The 17,750-nt window shown below is 35.0% G+C and overlaps 1 long non-coding RNA gene across 1 annotated transcript in view; it reads right to left on the bottom strand.

The window, feature by feature from the left end:
* Nucleotides 1–17,088, bottom strand: part of LOC131852304 (uncharacterized) — a 57,530-nt gene extending 40,442 nt beyond the window's left edge. The window contains exon 1 of the long non-coding RNA XR_009357919.1: nucleotides 16,916–17,088. This is a non-coding gene — a long non-coding RNA (uncharacterized LOC131852304). The remainder of the gene's footprint in view (nucleotides 1–16,915) is intronic.
* Between the last annotated feature and the right edge of the window lie 662 nt (nucleotides 17,089–17,750).

Here is a 17,750-nt window from a genome sequence, read left to right as displayed (position 1 = left end):
GTCGTAAAACATAATTGATAAAAAAAACATTTAAAGATCAAAAAGGTCAAATAGTGCATTTGACAAGGTAGGCCTCAAACTTGTATCCAGAGTCATAAAATTTATTTTAAAAAACAAAAATATCGAAAAGGTCAAACGGCGGGAAACACACTTTGCAATTACAAATTTTTATTAACACCAACTTGACTCCCTGCATTTAAAAATAGAAAAGAGGTCAAATGGCGGGAAACAACTCCTTTTCGATACGTTCAAATTTCAAAAATAGAACAGTCGATATTTCAGAATCGAGTCGGATTCCATCGGCCGTGCATAACCGGTACTGGCCGATAATAACGTTAGCAGAAAAACAAAATTGTTTTCCTCGTCGACTCATAATGAATGTATTATGTTAGGATGACGTGCTCGAGCCTTGGGTCGTGACGTCACGTCCTACGCAGAATGCCCTCAGCATCAGCACGTGATTCACAGCATATGAATCAGATCCGTCATTCGTCACAAACTGTAGTTGCAAATTGGATGAGCATTTCAAATCTATACTTCATTACATAGTATAAAACAAAATCGCTGTCGCTGTCTGTTCTTATGTATCCTTAAATCTTTAAAACTATGCAACGGATTTTGAAGCGGTTTTTTTAATAGATAGAGTCATTCAAGAGGAATGTTTATATGTATCATACATGTACACCCGTACGTAGCCGGGGCGAGTAGCTGGTAGTTATATTATAAAGCTGAAGAGTTTGTTTGTTTGAACGCGCTAATCTCAGGAACTACTGGTTCGAATTGAGAAATTCTTTTCGTGTTGGATAGTCCATTTGTCGAGGAAGGCTTTAAGCTATCTAGACACGCGGTAGCGTGTCAAGCCGAGTTTCAAGTAAACTGGCAAGCAGCACCGTGTGTATATTTACACGAACCATTTGGTTCGTGTAAATATACACCTATAACCTGTCAAATTTGGTTCATATATTGAGACTTGCGAGATAAATATGTGTTCCAAATTTCATAAACATATATCAAACGGTTATTTAGATATTAATGTCCAAAAATCGTCATTTTTATCACTGATCAACTGTAGATCAAAATTATAACCCACTTCCAGATGACCTAGGAAATATAACAATATAAAATATCATTTCTTCTTATAACTTAGGATAATATACTGTAGCCTAAGGTCTAACTTGGCTAGTTTTCATATACGAAATATACTGTAGCCTTCGCAAGTTCTAAACATGTTACTTGTCGGTTCCTATTTTAATATTAGTAGTAACTAGCAATCGAAAGTAATAATTGGTATATGAGAACTGGCCAAGTCAGACCTTAGGCTACAGTATATTATCCTAAGTTATAAGAAGAAATGATATTTTATATTGTTTAAATACATTTCAGAACAGACCATTGAACTTGGCACCCATTTAGATCTCATCTCTTTTGTCGTAGAAGTCAACAATCAAGGCATATATCATAATATTAAACTCGGCTATCATTTCACATTTATGTTTTTGATGGGATATAACATTACGCTACGACCAATAGGAGCGGAGCATCAGTGAAAAATGTTACAAGAACGGGGAAAATTATTCACATTCGAGGGTTTCCGTTGCGTGCGCTGCGTAAACGGTTCAAGTTACCCATAAAATATATATCAAACAATTCATCATCATCATCATCGCAGCCCGGAACACGTCCACTGCAGGACATAGGCCTCCCCCAAAGATCTCCACGACGATCGGTCCTGCGCTGCTCGCATCCAATGCCTTCCAGCGATCTTGACCAGATCGTCGGTCCACCTTGCTGGAGGCCTTCCCACGCTGCGTCACGTATGACATAATTATTCCTCTATTTTTTTTCGTAACTTTAAATGATATAAAATAATTATATGCATATATATTTTTTTATAATATATATATATATATATATATTAATTGTTATTCGCACATCAAAGAGGTATATAAAAAACCAAATGTGTTCATTCTAGGTAAATATATCTCAGAAGGCATGATTCAGAATAGTGATGAAAAACCCAACTGTTTATTACTAATCGGTAACATTGAACTAGTATTCATGACTCGGTATCTACCTACGAGACAGAGATCAGAAGACGCACTGGAGTTACCGACATCATCCAAAGAATCGCGCAGCTAAAGTGGCGTTGGGCTGGTCATGTATGCCGAAGCAAAGACAACCGATGGACATACAGATCCTTAATGTGGCGACCTAGGATGGGAAGCAGAAGTGTAGGCAGACCAACTGCCAGATGGTCCGATGATATCAGGAAGACGGCAGGACCGACCTGGACAAGACACGCCACAGACAGACTGAAGTGGAAAATTATGCAAAAGGCATACGTCCAGCAGTGGACAAACATATGCTGAAAGAAGAGAGAGTATTCATGGCCCCGATATAATACAGTTGCGGTTTAACTTCAGGACATCTAGCTATTATGTAAAACAATTGCCAACAGTTTGAAACGGATGCAAATCGACTGATTACAAGTGGAGCTTGTTGCTTTTTTTTAAAGGTGTCCACTAAACTCGTATCCGTCAGGCAGGAGTTGGCCTGCAGCCGCTCCATAAGTCCTTCCTTTGGTTAATTTTCATACTACTATGGTGGCAAACAGGCATACGGCCCATCTGATGGTAAATGGTTACCGTAGCCTATGGACGCCTTAAACGCCAGAGGTGTCACGTGTTGCCGAACCTTAATATACCCTTCTTGAAAAACCCCGTGCTGTAGTCTCTCGAGAAAACCTCGGCAGGCAGTTCATTCCACAATCTAAGTGTACGCGCGAGGAAGCTGCTCTGAAACCGCACTGTCCGAGACCACTTAGGTTCCAGTGTGTGGGGATGAATTCCCTGTCGATGGCGAGCGGTGCAATGGTAAAAGGTGTATAAACTTCCCAATAGGCAGGTGTTACATATGAATGTGGATGGTTACAAGGGCAGAGGAAGGCCGAAAAAGAGATGGACTGCGTGAAAGATGACGATAGATATAGATAGATGACTCTTTTTCGGCCTTCCTCTGCCTTTATAGTCCACATTCATATGTAGGTAACACTTTCCTTGTAATATCTTATATCCCATCAAAAACATAAATGTGAAATGATAGCCGAGTTTAATATTATGATATATGCCTTGATTGTTGACTTCTACGACAAAAGAGATGAGATCTAAATGGGTGCCAAGTTCAATGGTCTGTCCTGAAATGTATTTATAACAATATAAAATATCATTTCTTCTTATAACTTAGGATAATATACTGTAGCCTAAGGTCTAACTTGGCCAGTTCTCATATACCAATTATTACTTTCGATTGCTAGTTACTATTAATATTAAAATAGGAACCGACAAGTAACATGTTTAGAACTTGCGAAGGCTACAGTATATTTCGTATATGAAAACTAGCCAAGTTAGACCTTAGGCTACAGTATATTATCCTAAGTTATAAGAAGAAATGATATTTTATATTGTTATAAATACATTTCAGGACAGACCATTGAACTTGGCACCCATTTAGATCTCATCTCTTTTGTCGTAGAAGTCAACAATCAAGGCATATATCATAATATTAAACTCGGCTATCATTTCACATTTATGTTTTTGATGGGATATCATTACTTTTTGTACGTAAATTATACTAGGTACATATTTATAACTAAATTAATACCAAATTATTTTTGATAAATTACTGTATTTTCGTATATTTACGGGGTATAATTGTCTTTTTTTTGTGTTATTTTCTATATTTTCTTGTAACTTTTAAATGTTGAAGTCCAAAGCCAATTCAGTATCAGGAATTTTTGGGCAAATCGGGGCGGTATAACGTCCACAGATGGTTGTACTCTACAATAGAGCTCTCGTGACTTTGATCTAAATTGTTAAGACGTACCCCATCTAAGGTTTTAACTCTGGAGAGTCCAACGTAAACCTGCCCTTTATTAAATATGGAGGAGCCTATGTTGAGAAGAGGACTGCCAAAACTAAGGCCTTGTGATTTGTGGATAGTAATAGCATATGTTAAGCAAATACGGAATTGTTCTCTTTCAACATATACATTATTTAATATCTGAAACTTCGTATTGACACGTTATAGTTCGTAAAGACGATTATGTAACAAATTGACTGTTATCTATTGAATTCTCAAGAAAACAATTTGTTACCAATGAGTTCTCATTCTCGAGTTAACTATACATTCCTACTTATAACTATACTAAAATTGTTATTAATTTTTGGTTTGAACTATTGTCTATACCATACGTATTTACTAAAATAATGTAATAATAATATAACCACAAATATATAAGTATAATTTAAGAAAGCTATAAATTTCGTAGCATAAATCGCAACCTTATAGGTTAGATATCGAGAAACAAAACATTGAGACATATGAGGGCGGCTGCCATTCGCTCGGACAGGTTCGCGTCAACGTTTTATCGCACCGCTCCCACACGGCGCCGCGGCGCCCTATACCGAAATGTCTATTATTTAATAATTATTTATAAAAATAATGATTTTACACTATCGATGTGCGCTAAATATTGAAATAATAATTAATACCAAATCTCAGTTAATAACATAATAAATACGAAATTCGACTATACTCCTAGTTATAAGTACGAGTATATTTTAGACAGAATCTAAATTATAGCAACTAGTGTTTACCGCTCAATGCAATATTTGAAGTTTGCTAGTTATCGACACTGATGTGAAGGGGTCAACGTAAATTGGTAATGATCGACGTTTTCATACAATATTACTTTCCGTCCAGTACAAGATGAAATTTTTCGCCAGGGATCAATGTCAATTGGTGGCTATCGACGTTTTCATAGAATTTTAGTATTCGTCCAGTATAAGTTGAAATATAATCAATTAAAGTGAAAAATTGTATTAAAATGATAACAATTTATCAGTTTCAGATTTTTTCCTTTATATTCACCTAATTACCTATCTGCATGCCAAATTTGAACTTCCTAGGTCATCTGGAAGTGGGTTATAATTTTGATCTATAGTTGATCAGTGATAAAAATGACGATTTTTGGACATTAATATCTAAATAACCGTTTGAGATATGTTTATGAAATTTGGAACACATATTTATCTCGCAAGTCTCAATATATGAACCAAATTTGACAGGTTTGTGTGATAGAGTTTTTGAGTTATGAGGGGGTCAAAAGTGGCTCCAAATGGTTCGTGTAAATATACACACGGTGCTGCAAGCCAGTTTACTTGAAACTCGGCTTGACACGCTGCCGCGTGTCTAGATATAAAATTCTCGTGTCACAGTTTTCGTTCCCATACTCCTCCGAAACGGGTTGACCGATTCTCATGAAATTTTGTGAGCGTATTGAGTAGATCTGAGAATCGGCCAACATCTATTTTTCATCCCCTTACATGTTAGGGGTAGTCCACCCCTAATTTTTTTTTTATTTTAAGGCAAAACAACGTTTGCCGGGACAGCTGGTTATCTTATATATTCTGCAATATATACGGTGTCTGTAAGAGATTGCGTTAGCGATAAGACTGCCTTCTGTACCTTCTTCTTTCCTTTATATATTGTTATATATATTTTTTTTATGTATCTGCTTTTAATATTGGTGCAATAAAGAATTATAAATAAATATATCTATTTTGTCCAACATCCACTGAGGAAAAAGCTGCTAACTCATCAGAAAATGCCATACAAATTCAAATTCAAATTCACAAATAATTTATTCATGTAGGACGTTTTAGCCGCTTATGAACGTCAAATTTTTACATTACAATTTTATTTTTTTCCCCTACCGTCGCACCACCCGTCCATCGCAGACGAATATCCGTTGCTTGCAGTCGTTATCCATCGCCTAGTCAACAAGACGACTGCAAGCAACGGAATCCAGTTACTTAAAAAAGTTTTCGGTTCCAAATCTATACATATAAATAAAATTGGGGTGCCTGTTTGTAATATTGTAATAACCGTTTTTTACTACATGCATATGAATATAAATACGGTACATACACTGAAACAAATTTTTTCACAATTTTAATCTCTTTGTGTTTGATCCGGCTAATCTCTGAAATGGCTAGACCGATTTCGACGGGACTTTTATTGGTAGGTAGCTGATGTAATAAGAAGTAACTTAGGCTTTTTAGAAAATAAAGTTAAATTCCACGCGAAGTCGCTGGTACAGCTAGTAGTTAATAAAACTTAGTTTCGCTCCGTTTGTTTGCCTATAGTCCACGGTCAGCAGTTTATTATTAGTAAGTATAAATTTATTGGTTCTTTGGTTTTTCCATGCATCATCGTCCCAGTTACCACACTATAAGTTACATCTGTGCCTTGACCTATATGCGCGAATCTGCATTTAAAAAAGTACCTTACTGTCTTGTAATAAGTGCTTTAAACGAGTGATTTATATTAATAACTAGATGTGGAATTTAACCTTATTTTTCTAAAATAAATATAGCCTAAGTTACTACTTATTACATCAGCTACCTGCTAATAAAAGTCTCGTCAAAATCGGTCCAACCATTTCAGAGATTAGCCGGAACAAACAGACCGACAGACAGACAGACAAAAATTGTAAAAAGTGGTTTTTTGTTGTATATACCGTATTTATATTTATATGCATGTAGTAAAAAACGGTTATTTCAATGTTACAAACAGACACCAATTTCATTTATATATATAGATGTATAAGTAATGAATATCCGAGAACAATTTACAAAGCACCATCTATAGTCTGTTTCTTAATCTCCGCTAAATTGACAGATCTAAATGTCAAATTTTCAAATAATGTTACCACCCACAGCGGGGTAGTGGTGTATCTGCGATACCGATTTGTTTAATCGGAAACTTATTTTGACATATTACTTTTAAAGCTTTTAATAACGTTTCCATGACAGAATTTTAAATTTTACGTACATATACTAGTGTTTCCATTACTGTCGTCGTATTATTATACAGCATAAAAATACATTTTTGTCGTTTCCGTACAAATAGTAATTTTTACAGTATCAAGCTACAAACCATCATTTTTTTCTTTCAAAGAGTTAAATATTTTAAACAGGTGTTTGGTTTATGATATATGACACTATAAAAAGGTCATTTCTTTTATAAACAAAACCAGTTAGTCTTTATTTTAGTGAAAAATAAAAAATCTATTTTGATACAACAACCGTCTATTTATTAATAACTACACTTTATTAATTTTGCGTTAATACGTTTTATATAAACATTCACACATTATTTCTGAATAACCTATAATAATCGGTAATTAATATTAATTTCCGATAGTGCCACAACCCTATTTAAAAAATGCAAAAACCTGTCAACATCGGAAATGACAAATTTGTCTCTGGCATTAAAAAACAGACTATAGTCCCAAGCTAAGCAGAGCTTGCGTTATAGTAATTAGACAGCTGATAAATTACCTAAAGCTATGAAAAAAAAAATTATATATAGCATATGCTGGTGGTCACTCTAGTCTCCCAAATTTGAATTTAAATGAAATAGTATTATTGTAAATATGTTCAACACTTAAAAAAAAATACGAGCTGAGTTTCGTGTCAGTTCTTCTCATCTCGAAATCATTCCGAACTGACGGTAGATTTGACATATCATAAGAATCTGTAATAGACCTACATGAATAAAGATATTTTGAATTTGAATTTTTGAATTGAGAGTAATAATAACCCTGGACAATTAACACAACGCCATCTAGTCCCAAGCTAAGCAGAGCTTATGTTATGGGACAACTGATATAAATACTTAGATATTTTTTTCGTAATTACATATACAACATACATAGAAAACACCCAGAACAATACAAACAATCATACTCATGAAAATGTTTGTATCGTGTCAGATCGAACCTGCGACCATCGGATGTAAGGCTTCTAATCACTGAGACCGTAACACTACAACCGAAAATAGAATAGAAAATAATTTATTCAAATAAACTTACATTGAAGCACTTTTGAATAGTCATTACATTTTTTTAATCTACCGCTCATTCGGAAAGCTGTCTCATCACAAGAAGAACGAGAAAGAAACTTGCGTGTTGCTTTTTTAAATAATCTTATACATTTTTAAGTATAAGTGTGTGAATACAAACCACCAATTTGCAGTACCACTACTATTACGAGACTAGAGAGAAATAGTGTTCGATTTTTATATAATTGATTCATTTATGTTCATGCTACATATTGCTATAGCTCTGGCCATTGGTGCGTATTTATACAATGATAATAAATAAATATGAGGAAGTGTCTATGATTAAATATCTAGTGACTCATGTTCTCTCACTCAGTTTGTCCTATATAGAAATGGAATTCAATTAAAATGTCGAAGCTCTGAGTAAGCCTCTTATATGCTTAAAGCTTAAAAAGTACACAACGGATATTGAACAGCTTTTTTATAGATAGAGTGATTCTAGAAGGTTTATATATTGTTAGGTATGTTGGTACACCTGTGTGGCTGCGCCCACCATCAAGCTGTCTTATAATAAAGTAGTGCGATACGAATCCGTGTACTTTCACTTGTCTTCACTACGCATATCTATCATGTACATTCGTGCGAAGCCGGGGCGAGTAGCTAGCAATGCCATACAGCAAGAGTTTGTTTATTTACATTAATAATGAGTGCATAGCGACTTCTATGTTGATTATCGCATGCCTCTTACTTGTTATACTGTAATTATTTATATAAAAAAAAACATCTATTAAAAAGAGCAACACACAAGTTTCTTGCTCATTCTTCTTGTGATGAATCTGCATTCCGAATGAGTGGTAGAATCAAAATATGACTATTCAAAAGTGCTTGTAATGAGTTTATTTGAATAAAGATTATTTCTATTTCTATTTCTATTTGAATGCCCTAATCTCACGAACTATGAAATTCGAATTGAAAAATTATTTTCGTGTTGGATAGTCCATTTATCGAGGAAGGCTTTAAGCTATATAACATTATGCTACGACCAATAGGAGCGGAGCTCGAGTGGGCAGGGAAGTGAGCAGCGCGAGAGTGTAAACACGAGTGGAAACACTTCCCATGCCATTGGCGCTGCCACTCGCGCTGCCCGGCGCTCCCTCGATCATCGGTTTTTTGTGCGCGAGTCAAAGGACTGGCAGCGCGAGTGGCAGCGTGTTTTTACATTCAGCCCTCTCGCTCAGTTGTCGCCCGGCAATATTACCGGCAGCGCGAGTGGCAGGGGAAGCGGCTGAATGTAAACGTAGCATTGAAGAAAACGGCCATTTTGAACACAAAGCTTTTATCCGTAACTCTGTCAATGGTAAACAGTTAAAATATACGAACTTCCACAGCGAGGTCGCATAAAAAAACAGGTAATTATGTAAAAGTACGATTCGGCCTTGCGGCTTGGTGATTTGGCTAATGTTATAATACACAAGATTACAGCGAATTAGCGACTGGCGTCGCGAGGGTTTTTCTTTCTTTATCTTTATTATCTTTTTTATCTTTACGCCGGGTAAGGATAAAAAGATATCGCGAGGGTATTTGTTTGTTCTTTACCAGGCGTCGCGAGGATCATTCTTTCTTTATCTTTATTACCTTTTTATCTTTACATAGTATAAAACAGTGTAGACAATTCTCTGATCTGATTGCAGAAGGAATGAGTGCATATCGGTTTCTATATAGATTGTTACTGTGTATTTCATTAAGTTCATGATCATTTCATATTATTTTCTATTCTATCGAAGCATTACGAAACCAGACACATCACGAAAGGAATGAGAATGTAACTTGCGTGTTGCACTTTTAAATAAATGTAATACGCTTCCCATATGCATTTGATTTCGTTATGCTTTGACAGAATATAAAATATATTGAATGACTTTGAAGGAGAAAATTTTAGTCGTTACGTAAGCGGAGCAGAGCGTTATAAAATGACGTCACATGTCACGTGAATGTTAGCGGGACTCGAAATTTATCGTAAGTTTAAATGCCTATAAAATCAAAACTAATGGGTATTTTTGACTAAAACAAAAACTAATATATTTGTATACATACAAGCTTTATTACACCAAACTTTCAACGGATTTGGCATACCTATTAACATTCTTCTTTAAAGAGCATGATGGAAGATCGCGGAAAGTGGCAAGAGCTCCACCGACAAGAGCGTAGCTCTTAAATTATGAATGAATGAATGAATGTAGTTAAATTTCACTACCTGTATTGACTCTTAATTTATTTTGCACATATTTTAATATAATGATTACAAGTTGATTGAAATCTTATATTTTTTTTAGCCGAAGATACAATACTTATGGCATATGTTTATTGGATATCAAATATGACTAAATGTCGGCATGGGAAGTGTTTCCACTGTCGCGCTGCTCACTTCCATGCCCACTCGGGCTGAGTGTAAATTGGGCAAGATAATTTTCATTTTAATACTGCACTGACAACTCTCAACCTCGATAATTGTAATACAGATTGTTAAGCAAGCTTGACGGTAGAAGTAGATAGACCACTTAAAGAGTGATCATTGCTATCTAGAGATAAATAAAACAAAACGTCATCTAATACTACAATTAAGTGATAAGATTATATAGGTATGTTTTGATAAAAATAGAAATAAAGTGATTTTAGTTATCTCACTGGCGCAACAGTAATATTCAAGATTATCAGTATTACTATTAGAAATGATGAATGAACCAGAGTGACCGACATAGCCAGAAGAATTGCGACTCTGAAGTGGCAATGGGCAGGGCACATAGCTCGTAGGACAGATGGCCGTTCGGACAGTAAAGTCCTCGAGTGGCGACCGCGGACTGGAACCGCAGCTAAGGGCTACCAGGTGGACCGACGATCTGGTCAAGATCGCTGGAAGGCATTGGATGCGAGCAGCGCAGGACCGATCGTGGTGGAGATCTTTGGGGGAGGCCTATGTCCAGCAGTGGACGTCTTCCTTTTATTTAAATACATTTTTCCACAGACATATTCGTCCGTGCCTTTTTTAATTTACTTTAATATTATAATATTTATTTAATTTCCACTTTTGTATAACTCCAGCCGAGATGTTACAATTTGCCTAACAGTGACACCGAGGCAGACCTTATCCGTCTGGCCCAGAACCACCGCTGGCCGGCCGGGTGAGTTGACAACATGCAGTGTCACCCATCTTTATTTGGAGGATTAGATTTACCAATATGCATATACAATTATATAAATGATGATTATGAGTATTACTATTAGTCTTTCTCCAAGGTTTTGCCGCGAATACTAATATTACAAACGCGAAAGCTTGTGAGTATGTATGGATGTTTGTTACTCTTTCACGCAAAAACTACCGAACAAATTTTGATGAAACTTTACAGTAATATAGCTTATACATACTTAAATTTGTCGACTAGTTAGGTTTTTCTTAAATGCCCATAATTTTCTAACTGCATGGGATAGATTTTTTTATGATTTTTCTCATGATGGTTACATGCAATCTTGTCATGCCGTTTCGGCTTGACGTTGAGTTCTGGGACACCCTGTATAGGCTATAAAGTTCACGCAGTTAAAACCGCGGGCACAGCTAGTCTATTTAAATATATATAACTCAAAGGTAACTGATATAGTGATCTATCAACGCACAGCCCAAACCACTGGACGGATCGGGCTGAAATTTGGCATGCAGGTAGATGTTATGACGCAGGCATCCGCTAAGAAGGATTTTGCTTAATTCTACTCCCAAAGGGATACACTAGGGGATGAAAGTTTATATGAAACTTTGTCAATTTTAAACCGATCGGGCTGAGACTTTGCATGCATAAAGCTAGTATGACGTAGGCATTCCCTAAGAAACGATTTTGATAAATTCCACCCCTAAGGGGATATATTAACGCGAGCGAATCTGCGGGCAAAAGCTAGTTTTTATATATATAAGCTAGTTTCTATATTCGACGACCTCGGTGGTCTAGCGGTCTAGCACACCGCTTTACGTCCGATGGTCGCGGGTTCGATTCCTCGCACGGCACAAACATTTGTATTCATGAGTATGATTGTTTGTATCGGTCTGGGTGTTTTCTATGTACAATAAGTATGTATTTACGAAAAAAAAATATCTATGTACTTGTATCAGTTGTCTAGTACCCATAACACAAGCTTTAGCTAGCTTAACTTGGGTCTAGATGGCGTTGTGTGAATTGTCCTGAGATTATTATATATATAATAATATAATTGTTATTATAGTGGTGTCGGTGTAAATCGCTGTACTCTTGTGCCTCGACACCGTTACATCAGCGTTCGATATAGTAAGTCAGTGTCACTATCATATTGGTTCATGAGGTCAGTACCACATATCAGGATCCATATAATTTTATTTACTTACAAACTTCTCGTCCCGTTTCACCCGCATGTTTGTAGCTTATGTGTTATAAAGATTATTTTTACGGTTTTTTTTTCGGACTACTCTAATGCTTTTGGCCGCAGCTGGCCTTTACAGCTTCACCGGACGATAGGAAGCGAGTGCAGATGACACTCCAAACCAAAGGAAGGACTTATGGAGCGACTGAAGGCCAGTCCTGCCTGGCGGATACGACTTTAGTCTGAGGGCACCGCTAGGGGTACGAACCTCGGCTCAGGCCGTCGCAACATCGAGCCCCGTTTGAATTGGACGGGGGATCGATCGGAGGGGTTTTGTTTTACGTGAAACACTATCAAACATCCATTCATCTTTAAAAACTTTCGTGTTTGTATCGAAAACCATGTTTCAAAACTGAAATTCCCCAGGAATTTATCACGATAGGCTAAACAACCTGACCTCAGGCTCATCTTATACTCCACTGGTGCCTCGCCGGCGTATACCGTTAGCGCAGGCGGGTGCACCATTCCATTATATCCATAAAAAAAACGTTGGGTTAGCTAATTTGCATGTATTGGTATATAAACAAATGAGATTTGTAACCTACATTTGACTTCCGTCAAATATTACATGTAACACGACGTATAGTTGAAAATAACTGGGCAGTTGTTGATTGCTAAATAATATAGGCCGCGCCGGCGCAGGAAATGTATTACGAGATGAGAACAGCGGCGCCGGGTTAACTAACTTGCTATAGTAGGTTCAATTCCCAGTTCTATTCAAACTACGACGGGTCGATATTTGAATCACCAGCGGTGCCCTCAGACTAAAGTCGTATCAGTGAGGCAGTTTTTTTTTCATGGATGATAATGGAATGGTGCACTAGCCTGCGCTAACGGTATACGCTAGCGGATGATAAGATGAGCATGAGGTCAGGTCAGCACATCGTGATTAAATAACCACAATAGTGTCCACAGGGAGAACCGCGTGGAGGTCGACTTAACATGGTACTTGCTAGCGATGGGGTCGCCAGACACCAATACTAACACCATCTCCCACCCTCACTTACGGCCTAGGCGCTATAAGTACTTCCGCGTGTTTGGAGTGACATCTGCACAAACTTAGCGAATCTGTGAAACCATCGCGGACAAGATGCTGCTGAATTTGCAGCAATGTACCTGAACTTGACCTCCTCATGGTACTCATCTTTTATCCTCCGGTAATTTCTGGTGCCCCGCAACAATAGCTGTATACCGTTGATTTTGACCAAAGAGATATGCAAAGACACCATATTTAATCATCCCTTAAATTTACATATGACAAATTATACCTTGATTAATCTAGTTTTAAGAATCAGTACCGTAAAGTCAAAATTATAACATATATTTGGTCAAAATTTTCTATTTTCTGCTCAAAATATACATATTTTGACCAGAGATATGCGGAATTGAGATCACAAATTTAATACTTAATTATTTACATACTAACTATACTATATATAATATGTATGTATTTACAAAAAAAATATCTAAATATATGTATCAGTTATCTAGACAACAGTAACACACAAGTTTAGCTAGCTTAACTTGTCTAGATGAGTCTGCTGTGTGAATTGTCCTGAGATTATTATTATTAACTATTCAAAAGTGCTTGTAATGAGTTGAAATTTAATAAAGATTATTTCTATGTGTTATTCTGATGTATAAGCTATATTACTGTAACCTTTCATCAAAATCTGTTCAGTAGTTTTTGCATGAAAGAGTAACAAACATCCATCCATACTGACAAACTTTCGCGTTTATAATATTAATAAGATATTGGAATATTTATTATTAATGTACTACTAATAATTATTAAAATCTATACAACAGAGCAACACACTTAACTAATCTTTATTCAAATAAACTCATTACAAGCACTTTTGAATAGTCATATTTTGATTCTACCACTCATTCGGAACGCAGACTCATCACAAGAAGAATGAGTGAGAAACTTGTGTGTTGGTTTTTTTAATAAATGTTGCTTTAAGTAGATTTATATTAACAAGGATTAATACAACAATCAACATGGAAACTTCTAGGCAATCAATCATTGTTCAATCAGATAACATTTCAATTAAAAAGAATGTTAGGTAAATATAATGCAAGCTCTCTTTAGTTTGGGACTAGATGGCACTGTGTGAATTTATTCTGACTTAATATTATTACATAACTAGCTGTAATGTAATAATATAAGGAATTTAATTTTATATGTTTTTTTTTCTAAAATAAAATAAAATCCAAAATAATATTAGCCTAAGTTACTCCTTATTACATCAGCTACCTGCCAAAAAATTCCTATCAAAATCGGTCCAGCCATTTCAGAGATTAGAATTAGATTAGAAAAAAATTGTAAAAAATGTTATTTTGGTTTATGTACCTTATTTATATTCATATACATGTAGCAAAAAATGGTTATTTCAATATTACAAACAGACACTCCAATTTTATTTATATGTATAGATGTATAGATAATAAATCATTTTGAAATTATTAGTCACAGGAGGAAGGTAGAATTTTTTTATTTTGTGTTTTGTGCTATTGTCAGATGCTAAGACCTGTAGCACTGCGACCTACATAGATCTATTGTGCTCACCCTTTTTCAGAGTTCGCTACCTATACCCATCAGGGACAAGAATTGAAGGATATTCTAAGAGAGGTAAATGTTAGAAATCATGAATAGTGACCCCATTGCTAGCAATGACATATGAGATTGCCTCATGTGGTCATCCCTCATAATAGTTACTGCCTGGTGTATTTGTCAGAATGGACTAACTGACCAGAATATCTTGATCCTGTTTATATTTATAGGAATAGATAAAATTAATATCCATATTTAATTTTAAATTAACACTTCCCACTTTCCCACTATAGTCATATGAAAGTATATAATTTATAAAGTAATTTTTATTTCAATTGTCATTATAAAGTAATAAAAATATCTGTCTGTCTGTCTGTTTAGTCTTTTTTCTATACTACTATGGCCCTGTTAATCTCTGAACCAGCCATACTGATTTTACAAGACTTTTACTTGCAGATAGCTAATGTTGTCAGGAGTGACTTGCCCTAATTTTATTTGAAGATTTTGTAAAAAAAATTACTTTCCATATGGTCAAAATAGTAACAGTTTGGTCGTACCAACCTGAATTTATTTTTATTTATTTATTTAAACTTTAGTTTAAATAAATAAATAAATAAAAATAAATTCAGGTTGGTACATAATTGCACCAGACAAAGAAAAAACACAAAATGATATTACATAAACTGATACAAAAGGTGGTCTCATCACTAAGCAATCTCTTCCAGAGTACCAGTAGAGAAAGTAACATTAAGATAAGAAAGGGATAGGTGGTGCACATAATGAACATAAATATACATTTGTACATAAATATATCTATTAATATATATAATAAAATACAAACATACATAAACATACATATACTTAATAATGCACATATCTTCAGAAAATATGAAGGGAACTATGAGACAAAGAGGACAATATGAACTTAAAGGGAAACCTTACACTATAAACCAAGCATATACCATGCAGTATTCCATTATCATTCAATTAAAGAATGTGTATATGTATAAATACTGTGTATTAAGTGGTATATGACAAAGAATTTATAGTAACTATATTTCTGACAAATTAAATAAGGGATGACTAATCTAATACTCATATACAGAGTATGTATTATAATAAATTTATAGTAATTTTATCATAAATTTTAAACAAAACAAATTTCATAAGTGTGTCACTTAAATATAATAATGTGATAATTACTTATGGAAAATTATTGAGTTATTAATATGAAATTGTAATATTAAATCTGTCTTGTAAGACCAAGCCTTTTTAGTAATTAAATAGACATTGTTAATTTTATTCCCGCGTAATTGTTATCAAAACGATAATTTTTTTGTTTTTTTTTCTCAGATTGCAAGTCAAGGAATACAACCACGTACAAAAATCAAGAAACATAGATACATAAGAACAGCTCTTTACTAAAAATCTATTTAAAATTTGTGATGTCACTTCGATTTGTAGGCGCAGCAAGCCAAGGCCGTAAAAGTTAACACAATAACATAATTAATGTCTAATAAATCCACCAAATTAATACCAATGGAAGTATGAAAGGATTAATTACATAAGGCGTTCCTGTTGCCCAAGGAAACCATTTACAGGGTAGCTTTTTAATGCTGAAATTCTGAAGAGCAATGTCAACAACATCTATACAGCCAAATATAAGTAATTAGACCAAATTTAAACTTCATTTATGTATCTATATAAGAGTATTGCTTCAAGTAGAATGCGAAAATTGGTGGAATTAGGTTACGGACGGACCGCGATCGATATATTTATACGAAATCCTGAAAAGCTGCAGACACAAGATGGCGGGAGTATAATGCGACCGAAATGAGATGAACGGGAATACTAGGAGGCAATACACCAATATTGAAGGGATCTAAATTTGGGCGGGTTATAAGTCTGATCGCACAGATGTAGAATTTCTTATTTCCTGGCAGTTTTCTGTAAAGTTCACAGGATTGCGAACAATGTATATGATTATTTATATGGTTAAGTTGTTTAACTCACCGTTTTCTTGCTCCGGTATTGATTAAAACATCACAAAACACTTATTTTTTTACACACGCCCATACAACATGTAACAACATCACGGGTACTACTGCGCCATCTGGTGCTCTCAATCATCGAAGTGCATTGATCACCCAGAGCTATGTTCACACCAGTTTAAATAAATTCAATTTCTTTTCATAAAACTCAAATACAAGCTGACGTAATTAAAATTAAACGAAATATAATGATGTGTACAAAGTTCTAAATCATTTCATTCACCAAAGCACGCCTTTAAAAACTGCCAATTGACCTACACAGACAAAGGAGTCATACAGTATTGATTGTTGTTGTTTTAAAATTCGTCCAATTTGGACAGGCGAAGAGCATTGCCCATACTGCCTAGTCAGTAGTTACATTAATCTTCAGTATATAAAACGTTTTATGTCTTTCGTAGAATATCCAAGCTATTCTTGATTGCTTCAGTCAAGTTATTTCTTAAGTAGAATGTCTGAAATAATTTTCTTCAGTAATTCATATAATTGGTCATAATATGTAATTTGTCATATCCAGGTTTTAATAATCCATTTCCATGTTTCATTATCTCAGCCAGAGGTACCATCTCAGAGTCAAATATTATTATATAATTCTAATCAAAGGACATATAATTACAACAAAAAAAATATTTACAAAATCTATATAAAAAACTACGTGTATATTAAAAATACAATTATTCATATTTCGCCAACAGAACTATGTACATAATTATACAGAGACGGTTAAACATACTGATTAGTTAGTAGATGTTCCAACGCGGGACAAGTTCATCCTTATTGTAAATTTGGATAAGCTCATC

The sequence above is a fragment of the Achroia grisella genome, unplaced genomic scaffold (assembly GCF_030625045.1).
Source record: "Achroia grisella isolate CSIRO2021 unplaced genomic scaffold, CSIRO_AGI_Agris_v1 utg841, whole genome shotgun sequence".
Lineage (NCBI taxonomy): Eukaryota > Metazoa > Arthropoda > Insecta > Lepidoptera > Pyralidae > Achroia > Achroia grisella.
Note: the sequence above shows the minus strand (reverse complement) of the source record. Positions and strands in the feature narration are given on the sequence as shown.